Source organism: Mesocricetus auratus, unplaced genomic scaffold, assembly GCF_017639785.1.
Source record: "Mesocricetus auratus isolate SY011 unplaced genomic scaffold, BCM_Maur_2.0 Super-Scaffold_100007, whole genome shotgun sequence".
Classification (NCBI taxonomy): domain Eukaryota; kingdom Metazoa; phylum Chordata; class Mammalia; order Rodentia; family Cricetidae; genus Mesocricetus; species Mesocricetus auratus.
In genome coordinates, this window is record NW_024429191.1 from 35,863,237 (window position 1) to 35,873,443 (window position 10,207).

Here is a 10,207-nt window from a genome sequence, read left to right on the forward strand (position 1 = left end):
TGACAACTCTGAGGTCACACAAGCCACCTGCTTCCCATCTTCCAGGTAACTTCCTCCAGGAAACTCTATCATTAGTGAGTCACATGTGGTTAGCACCCTATGGCTGAAAGACAGTTATCATTAAAAAGGACCTAATGGCTTCATTACATCAAAACCCTACGGAGTTCTGTTTAGAAACCCACTATAGGCAATCCTTCAAGAGTAAAACTATCTTAAAGACAAAAGCCAAGAGACTCCTACTTCTAATACAATTATCCTTTGCTTCGACTGGCCCAAAATGGGACATTTGGATTTTGTTACGTTTCCCTGCCTTATAACAACAAAATGAAGGAAAAAGCCAGGCTTGTTGGCACATACCTGTAATCTTAGCATTTGGGAAGAGGAGGTAGAAGGATCAGAAATTCAAGGTCATGCGCAGTTGTGTAGTGAGTTCAAGAACAGCCTGGACTATTGAGTCTCTGCCTTAAACAGAACAACAAAAAGCCCATTTTAAAAGAAGCTAAGGACAGTTGGTAAGAGAAAGGGAGGCATGGATGGATGGAATGGAGGATAATAAAAGCATCAGTGTGGGAACTCACCTGGCTGACTCTGAGAGCAGGTAGTATTGCAAGTTCCACAGGATGCTGAGAGCAGATGTCAAATCTTAGAAGAGCACTGGCCTGGCTTAGCAATTTGTCCAGAACTCAAATTCTTCCTAAGTACACCACAGTCACACAGTATAAAAATGATCCACTCAGAGACTGAATACTGTTTTGTTTTTTATTTGTTTTGTTTTTCAAGACAGGGTTTTACTGCATAGCTTTGGCTGTCCTGGAACTTTTTCTGTAGACAAGGTTGGTTTTGAATTCACAGAGATCTGCCTGCCTCTGCCTCCCGAGTGCTGGGAGCATGTGTGGAATAACTTGCTGGTACAAATAAAGGTGAGAGAATGGAGCTTGCCACTAGCTAACCATAGAGGCCTTTTTTAAGGGATGAGCCACAGCAATAGGAAGCAAACTAAGACACTGAGTGTGCTTGGTTTACATACATATAGTACATGGAAAAGACGTTGTGATTGGAATTTAGTTGAAGAGCAGCTTGACTAATTTGAGGTAGTTTATATTATTTAGGAAAGGGAAGAAGGAAAGAAGGAATGAACGAATGAAGGAATGAAGGAACGAAGGGAGGGAAGAGCAAGAGAAAGAAAGGGAGAAAGAAATAGGTAATGAGAGGAGAAGCAAAGGCAGAAGGGAAGTGAAGGGACTAGGCAGGCTACTGCTTTGTTATCTTCCCTTCCTCCCTACTCTCCCTCTCCCTCCTTTCTCCCCTCTCCCCCCACTGTTCCCTTCCTTCCTCATGAAGGGTCCAAATTCATACTGAAAACTCATCTAACTCATGAAAAGCCACTGTGTGATCCTGAAGGTGGGCAAGGGTTTAATATTCTCCACCTGGAAGCCCTCTCCAAAGTACCTCAGAACAAAATCCAGGGTGACCATAGTGCCTGGCACTTTGCATACCTGGCTGACTTCCCCGGGCTGTCAGCACGCAGGCTGGCAGCCTTTGGGAAACCATTCCAGCACCCTTGCCACTGTCAGGGCTGCTTGTGGGCTGAAGACAAGGAAAACAAATGCTGCTAATGAGCTGGAAACATAACACACTTGTAAGAACCAGCACAGAGATGAGCTGCGTCCTATTCTTGGGAAAGGCACAAGAAAAAAAGAAAAAAAGAATTGGCAAAAGACAGAATGCAGAGTCCTAATTTCAAAGCACTCACACCATAGCTCCCAGCAACTTGGGCTTATGATCCTCCCTTTCCGTTGCGCATTGACCCAGCCATGGTTCCCATCTGGATATGGAGAAATGGCACCACAGCACATGATAGAATCTGTAGTCTAGGCCATGTCAAGGTCAAGGTTTTGCATCCTAGCAGCCATGTATGGGCAGAAACATCCTTGTTCAACTGTGTTCAGCAACTACTAGCCTGATGCTTGTTGCCATGTAGATAGTCTGGTTGCTTGGTCCTTTAAGTCAGTATTGCCTAATTTTATCGTTGCTTTGAGATAGGGTCTCAGGTATCTTAGTCTGGACCTCCAATATTTTTGTAGCAGTAGCAGAGGATGGCCTTGAACTTTTAACCCTTCCACCTTTACTACCCAAGGGTTGGGATTATAGGGGTTTGCCACCATCCCTGATATATATATATAGATAGATAGATAGATAGATAGATAGATAGATAGATAGATAGAGAGAGAGTATGTATCTGTATGTGTCTTTGTGTGTCTGTGTCTGTGTTGCCAAAGAGGCTCATGGGATAGCTGGGTGCCATATGTTCTGGCTTGAGAGTAAAATAGATAGTGAAAAATATATGTACATATGACAGCCTAGTCTCTTGGTGGCCACCTGACTCATGGGGTAATGACTCCAGAACAACTCAACAACTCATCCTTGCCATTGGTAGGAAGCCACATACAGATTTCCAAGTTTCCAACACACACACACACACACACACACACACACACACACAAACTTGCAGCTTCAAGCAATAAAAATTTATTTGCTTACATTTCTTGATCTAGGGACCTAAAATTCCAGGTGTCAGCAATGTTGGTTCTTTCCAGAAGTTCTGAGGGGATCATGTGTTCGCTGTCTCACTCCTAGCTGACAGCGAATACTGGCAAGCCATCCTACTCCACGGCAATACACGTAAGACTCCACTATGTAGCCCCATCTTCTCACAGCCATCGCAGTGTGGCTGTCACTTCTCTTCTGTGGACACCTGTCACTAAACACAGGACCCACATTAATTCACACTGCTCTCTGTTAGGGATTCCCATTTCCAGCTGCTAACTTCCTTCTTGAGAACCAGAACATATTCACAGGTTCTAGTGAGACACTGATTGATCAGTGGGCGGGGGTAGGGGGTGGGCACTGAGCCCAGCATAGCCCGATTCCCCGCTCCTGTCCAGTGGTAATAGCCACTCTGTTTTTGCAGGAGAGCATCCCTACTTCTCAATTCCCACTTCAATTTGGGTGGACTTCAAAGATGAATATGAAGTGCAGGCATAATCAATCAATACCTAATCCCAGAAGCCTCACTGCATGGATCAGTGTGCAGCCTTATAAGTTTAATTAGACTCAGTTTTGAGCCTTCTTAAGAGGTACTGGAGATAGAGTCATTTTTTCCTAGAGCTATTGTGCATTGTTCGTGTAGAATTATGTGTGGGGAAGAGCTGGACTCCGGAGAGGGGATTTAGAAGACAAAGATACAAGAGGTGTCCTAGACCTACCTCTGCCTGAAGACCCCATGAGAGTTCAGTTACATGTCCCACTTAAGACTCTTTTACCCTTACCTGATTGTCTTCTGAAAGTGACTTTTTAAAAAAAGTCTGACTCATACACTAACATCCATCCATTCCACAAATAGTCTGTTGCCAATAATGAGCCAGGCAGGGCATTAGTCACCAGTCTGAGAAGGCCCAGAATGAAAGACAGAACTCCTGGCTTTGGGGGAAATCCAGTTCCTTGGGGGATTGTACAGATGTTGCCATGAAATTTCTGTGGCAAGTAGTAGGAAAACTACAGAGCTCCTAAAGTTGAAACTTAACTTTCCACAGAGGCATGGAGAAATATCCAAAGGGGATTGGAGGACTTGCTTACTAACATGTAAACCTCCGCACCATTGTCAGTGCTTTAAGGAAAAGACAAAGGTTTGGAGGTGTAGGGTTACAGAGAAGATTGATTACAGCCAGACTGGTTCTCTGAGGCCAGGAGAAAGCCTGTACTCTCCCAGAGGCACTTGCAGTCGTGTATTCATGGAAGAGGTAACAGTTCAGGTCAGCTCAGTACCTAAGGGAAGACAAAGATGGGAGAAATACAGACTCAGGCATGACAGGAACACAGGAGATGTCCTAGGAGGATATCTTCTTGAAACTTCTTCAGTAGGTAATTCATCTTGAGAGAGTCAGAGTCATGAGCTGGATAATGTCTATAGACAGAATGGTTCGTAAGTTACAAGTGTGTAGTGGATCGAAAATATGCTACTCTCTTTCCAATCATACTTTGGTGTAACATGATATATTAATGACCCAGAGATAGACATTGGGATTCAAGCTTCAAGCTGAAGATCAGAAATGCAAAGCAGCCAGTCACTAGCCCTTATCTTTGCATCAGTTCAGAACAAACGGGTGATCCTCAAACTGCTCCCAACTTCATGGCTCCTCAGATTCACTCAGACTGCTGTGCCCTCTTCAACTTGGCTAGAGACTAGCTGTCAGAATGCCGCCCTATCCTCAATGTGGCTGGAGAATGAATACCAACTCTGAAACCTTGCTCCTGTCTTATATACCTCCCTAATGCTGGGATTAAAAGCATGATCTCTGTTATTCTTCACTCTTGCACAGGCCAGGATGGCCTTGAACTAAGATAGAATATCTACCTCTTAATCCTGAGTACTGGGGTTAAAGGTATATGTCTGTCTTCCATGGCTTGTGACCGACTTTGCTTTCTGAATCCTCAGGAAAGTTTTAATAAATAATAAATAATGTATCACCACACTTTGGATTCCTTTCAGGACTGCACCCCTAGAAGAAACTGCTGTTTTGTTTTGCTTTGCTTTCTTTGTGGCATTCACATCCAAACCACCTTACATTAGTTGGTCTCTAGAGTCCATGCTTACCCAAGATCTAAAAGGCTAGCCTCTCTCCCAGCCAGCATGAGCATGGTGCATCAGTTCTGCTAACCAGGCACTTTATCTCCAAATACTGAACTGCAATGGAGTCTTGCTATCATTGTGGCAAATGTGTTCACTATTTCTAACAGAAGAATATGGGCTCTGGGGCCTGGGGAAGCAACATGGGGACCAACTGTGCTATGTCATCTCAGAGGACTCTGTTGACTGAACTCTCTGCAAATCAGCTCTTCTTACAAAATTGCTTTTGTTCAACAACAGAGATGTTTTCTTAAGATTGCAAGTGAGAACTCTGACTTTTAGCCACCTGTCTAGCCCTACTATAGGAAACAGTCAATAAATGGCCATTTACCCATCATCCCTCTTTATTCTTCAGTCTAACATCCACAATTTCGACCAACTACAGACTGAGAACACCTATGGGAACACAGAATCTGGGACTATGAATGTGCCTTAGTTTGTAGTGGCTTGCGTGGAATGCAAGCTCACTGTGTGCAATGCCATCCTTGGGCAGGTAAGCCCGTGCTGCATAACTAAGCTATCTGAAAGTGAGTCTGGGAACAAGTCAGCAAGCAGTCTATTTCCCTTGTCTATTGTTTCATTTCCTGACCTGCTGGAGCTCCTCTCCTGACTTCCTTCAAGGAGGGGCTTAGATGGTAAGATGAAATAAGTTGCAGAGAACAAACAAAAACAGTGTATACACATGCATATGCACACACATATACACACAATTATATGGAATGTATATGGCATATGTATCTGATAAATATATGGAAAGTTGGATAACATGGTTATAAAATCTACCATCTTAAAATACATACAAACTATTTTGCATTCAACTTAAATGTCTTATTTAGGAGCCTGAGAATCTTGTGTTATGTGGTTCAGTTATTCTTGGTGGACATCAACCAGCTAGGCCCTGAAACTCTGACCCCAAAAAAGGCTGGCCAGGGCATCCGCTCAAAGCTGAGTACCTGACTCCCTTGTTATCCTATCCCATCTCTTCTTTGCCCTCTCACCCTATAGAAATCCCAAGGTTCTCAATCCAATACTACTCAGAGCTAGCCCACCAATATTGCCTACCCAGGGCTCCAAAGCAAACTCTTATTTGTCCCAGCTACCTCATCCTTACATTCTCAGTGACGTGTCTCATCTCCAGAGTTTTATAATTATATCAAAAACCTTACTCTCTTAGAACTAAGAATTAGCTCAAATTAGTACAGAGTCCAATTTTACAAGTTTAACCTCTTTGAACCTGTTTCCTTAACAGAGGATTGCATTCAAATCGTTTAATTCAGACAGTACATTGGAGGAAAATAAGGAGGCGAAATACTATTACAGCTTGGCATAAAGAAATTAACTAGAAAGGGAATCCCTTGCTGTTGATTTTAATATATTTTTCTGTGACTATTATCAGTGGATTGTAATAATTCTTCCTGATGTTGTGGAGTTCAGTTGATCATTTTGTCTTTGTAACAACCAGAATCAAGGGTGTATCCTATCATCAGCTGGTGATAGCTATGACACACGAGCCAGAGCCATCCATTCAATGCCATCTGAGTATCTATTCTGTGCTGGGTGCCTTGCTTTCTCCCATGTGAGGCTCTGTGGGGGCTGGTTCCCTTAGCTCTTGGGAGCTTAAGTTCTCAGGCAGCCTATCAACAAATTTAAAAATAAATAAAACAGCATGTAGTAGATGGTCTGAATGTGCTAGCCAGGTGATTGAAGAAAGATACTCAGGGATGGGAGAGACAGTGTGGCATGGGATTCAGAGTGGGAGAAGTGGTCCTTTGGAGCTATGGTCCTGGTCCTGGCAGAAGAAAAGGAGCCATCCACACAGGAATCCCTGCAAATGGAATTCAGGGAACACAGGGAAGAGCAAAGCCTCCAGAGGAAGAACCCTCTTTGTGCTGATGATGAAGGGAGTACAGGGGACTTAAGCATGAGGGCACACATGGTGTCATCTCTCCCAGAAGATGATGGAGAAGCAAGCAGCAGAGAATCCAAGCATATTCATTTGTACCATTAAACCATATGTTAGTGCTTGGTCTCTCTTTTAATTAATTTATTTATGAATTCCTTTGTGTGTATGTATGCATGTATGTATGTAGATTTGTAGATATGTATACACATATATACATGTGTACATGGAGGCCAGAAGTCAACCTCCAGTGGTGTTCCTCAAGAGCTATCCATCTTGGTTTTGTTTGTTTGTTTGTTTGTTTGAAGCAGCATCTTTCAGTGACAAAGAGCTTGCTATAGTAGACTGGACTATCTGGCATGAAAGCTCCAGGGATTCTCCATGCCCGTTTACTCAACACATGGATTACAAACAAGTATGACACACCAACCTTGCCAAGCTTTTTACATGGATCCCAGGAACTGCAAGCACTTCACCAAGCAAGCTGTTTCCCCAGCCTCTTTATGTTTCTGTTAATGTGATTTCACCTTGTTTGACCTTACGTTGGCCTCTTGCAGGAAAGCACATAGGGCTTCTTGTAGCCTCGCCTCCACTTACCTGGTCATCTAAAGAGGAGGAATGCCAGACAGAAAACACTCTGCTCCCATCACAGGCCTCTCCTTCAGGCCCTCTTGGGGGACCCTCTGTGACAGTCTAGTGAAGACTTACTTGGCCCTTGGCCCATACTCTCCTTTTCCTTGGTATTTGGGAAGTTGGCTCCACTGCTGGAGGGAGACATTTTAAGAGAGGTTTCCATGGCAACTCAAACTTTCTCTCCAGCTGCTCATGTAGTTTGTCCCTATATTTTTAAATGCGCATTTCTTTTTGATCTGCTTTGGGAAACTTGCTCCCTTGGGATAACTAGCATAGAATGTCTAGGAATATAGTCTTCCTCACCCTCCAGCGAACACTCTCTTCTCATTGTGCTCCCAAGGCTCGCAGTGAAGAGCATTGGAGCTATGCTGCAGTAATGAATTGTTTCTCATATTTCTCCTCACGAGTTCTCTCAGGAGATCAGCCTTCCATCCCCAGGTGGTCTTTGGCAACACTGATGGGACATCAGGAGTCTTACAAAGCTACTTTATAGCTGTTGCCTGAAACCAGGGTGCGCCTTCCCTCATGGTCCCAACTTCTAGTTCTGCATCACCATAAAATCCAAAGATGCCGGCACTCTTTCTTATCACTACAAGTTCAATTCTTTGTCCACTGTCAGTATGTCATTTTAGCCTTCCTATGTTATATCCACTATTTATTTTTGTGCCTGGACTTGAACCTAGAGCCTTGAACCTCATAGACAAGTACTCTCTACCACTGAGCTGCATTCCCAGCTCACGAATCCATCCATCACTAACATGTTTTCAGTAACACTTCCCAAAGTGGACCGACTGTTCCTGACCTCCCAAACTAACTTAGTGTCTTCATTGCACTTTTTACAATAACAATGAGGTCATTATTTTTTCAGATATATGTTTATCACCTGTTTCTCTATTAAAATACAAACTCCCCAAGGAATTACATCTTTTTAACTTTTGTAACACTTACATCAACTGGTATTTTTCTGAAAAATTAAAAATTAAATGGTTTTATTAAGGAAATGGCATTATTTGAGTTCAAGAATGAGGAGGAGTGAAATAATGAAATGGGTTCATCTTTGTGCATTTATGAAGTGTAACTTATTTTTCTCCAAGGAGACAGAACTCTGAAATGCTGGGAAAATCAATCTGCATTGGTTGTTTTATGGGATGTGGTTCAAAGCAGAGACTCAGCTTGTTCCAGAACTCCATGTGGTGGTTTTCTGTGGGGACAACCTTTTGATATTTCCTTTACAGATGAGCAACAGGTAACCAGGACCATTAGTGTAGGCCTGAGTCCTCAATGGATTGGAAGGAGAGAAGCAGGATTTTTAGTTAATTTTCTGTTGCTGCGATGAAACACCATGGCCAAGGGAATTTACAGAAAGTAGAGATTGTTTTGACTTACAGCTTCAGGGTATTAAAGTTCATCATGGCTTGGAGACAGGGCAGCAGAACGTAGGCATAGTCACAGGAGCAGGAAGCTGAGAGCTTACTTCCTGAACCACAGGCATGACACAGAGAGAGCAAAGCAGAAGTGACAAAGGCTTTAGGCTCTCAAATCCCACTCAAAGTAGCATATTTTCACCAGCAAGGCCAGACCTAGGAATCCTTGCCAAGCAGTTCTACCAGCTGGGTACCAAGTACTCAACCATATGGAGTCCATGGGGGCCATTCTCACTGCAACCACCATAAGTACCATCAACTTACAATATGGCAAGCGTTTCTCATCCAAACCACCACACAGCAGAAGAGAAACTGCATCCTCACCAGGGCCTGCAGCAGCAGCTTGCTCCTGCCTGCATCTATGGATACATCTAGCCTTCATCCCCTCCTGAGCTGCAAGAGGGCCTCCTCTTCCTGGCCAATGCCATGTACCTATCCCAGGAACTGCACACAAGAATTCTCACATGGTAACATGGGTCTAAATGACAGGTTTCTCAGTTCTTATACTGAAATTCAGGCCCAGACACTCCTCTTTCCAGCTGTTCCTTGAACTCTGATCTTACAGGTCAGCATCACAATAGCCTGTGTGTGTTCAGTTAGTGCCTGCTGGTCTCATTGGAGGACTTGGGGTGAAGAAAGTTTATTGTTTGCCTGTTGATCAGTGTAGCTCCTGACCCACAGTGTGGTGTCTAAGATGTACTGGACAAGAACTCCAAAATACTGGGTTGCTATTTCATGGAGTTTATTCAGAAATTGTCCAAATGAAGGAGTTTGTGATATGGGATGTGGAACAAAGGTGAACTGTACTACTAAGCTTCGATAGGAGTCTTATCTTGGATGGCCACAAGAGAATTAAACTATTCATCCATCAAAAGCATTACTTAGAAAAACAGTGGAATATGTATTGTAATCCAGGCAAACCTGGCCCCATGCCTTGGGAACCTGGCACAGTATGCCACCTCTACACTCAGCAAGCAGTACCCTAGCTCTGTATGCAGGTGTGAAGGTTCCTTTAAGAGGTAAACTCTGGGGCCTGGAGGTGGTGGCATGTCTTTAATCCCAGCATTTGGGAGGCAGAGTCAGGCGGATCTATGTGAGTTTGAGATCAGCCTGGTCTACAAGAGCTAGTTCCAGAACAGCCTCCAAAGCCACAGAGAAACCCTGCCTCGAAAAACCAAAAAATAAAATAAAATAAAAAATAAAAAGAGGTTAAACTCCTCCGCCCACTTCCTCTCTCTCTTTGGCATTTCTCTGAGGAAGCAGCTGGCTGTCTCTATCTCTCTCCGTCTCTCCCTGTCTCTTTCTATCTTTTTCTCCTCTCTTTTCTTTCCTTACTCCCCTACCTTCTCCAATAAACTTTCCACAGACATTTTATCTGTAAGTCTCTGTTTCCCACCTACCTTTTGTCCCTCACCCACCATGGAACCCTTCCAAGGTCCCCTCTCTTACTATATTATTACAATGTGTTCTTCCCACCCTGTGTGTATACACTGTCTGTACCAGAGCCCTCTTGTCTATCTTTGTCCTTAATGTCCTCTAATATTGTATTCACATGCACATGCT

General features: G+C 43.5%; 1 long non-coding RNA gene across 1 annotated transcript; it reads right to left on the bottom strand.

The window, feature by feature from the left end:
* Positions 1 to 2,540: 2,540 nt before the first annotated feature.
* LOC121141137 lies at positions 2,541 to 9,156 on the bottom strand. The gene is made up of 3 exons (XR_005878041.1): positions 8,969 to 9,156; positions 3,826 to 3,964; positions 2,541 to 2,761 (listed from the first exon to the last, which is right to left on the bottom strand). It is a non-coding gene; the product is annotated as an uncharacterized LOC121141137 (long non-coding RNA).
* Between the last annotated feature and the right edge of the window lie 1,051 nt (positions 9,157 to 10,207).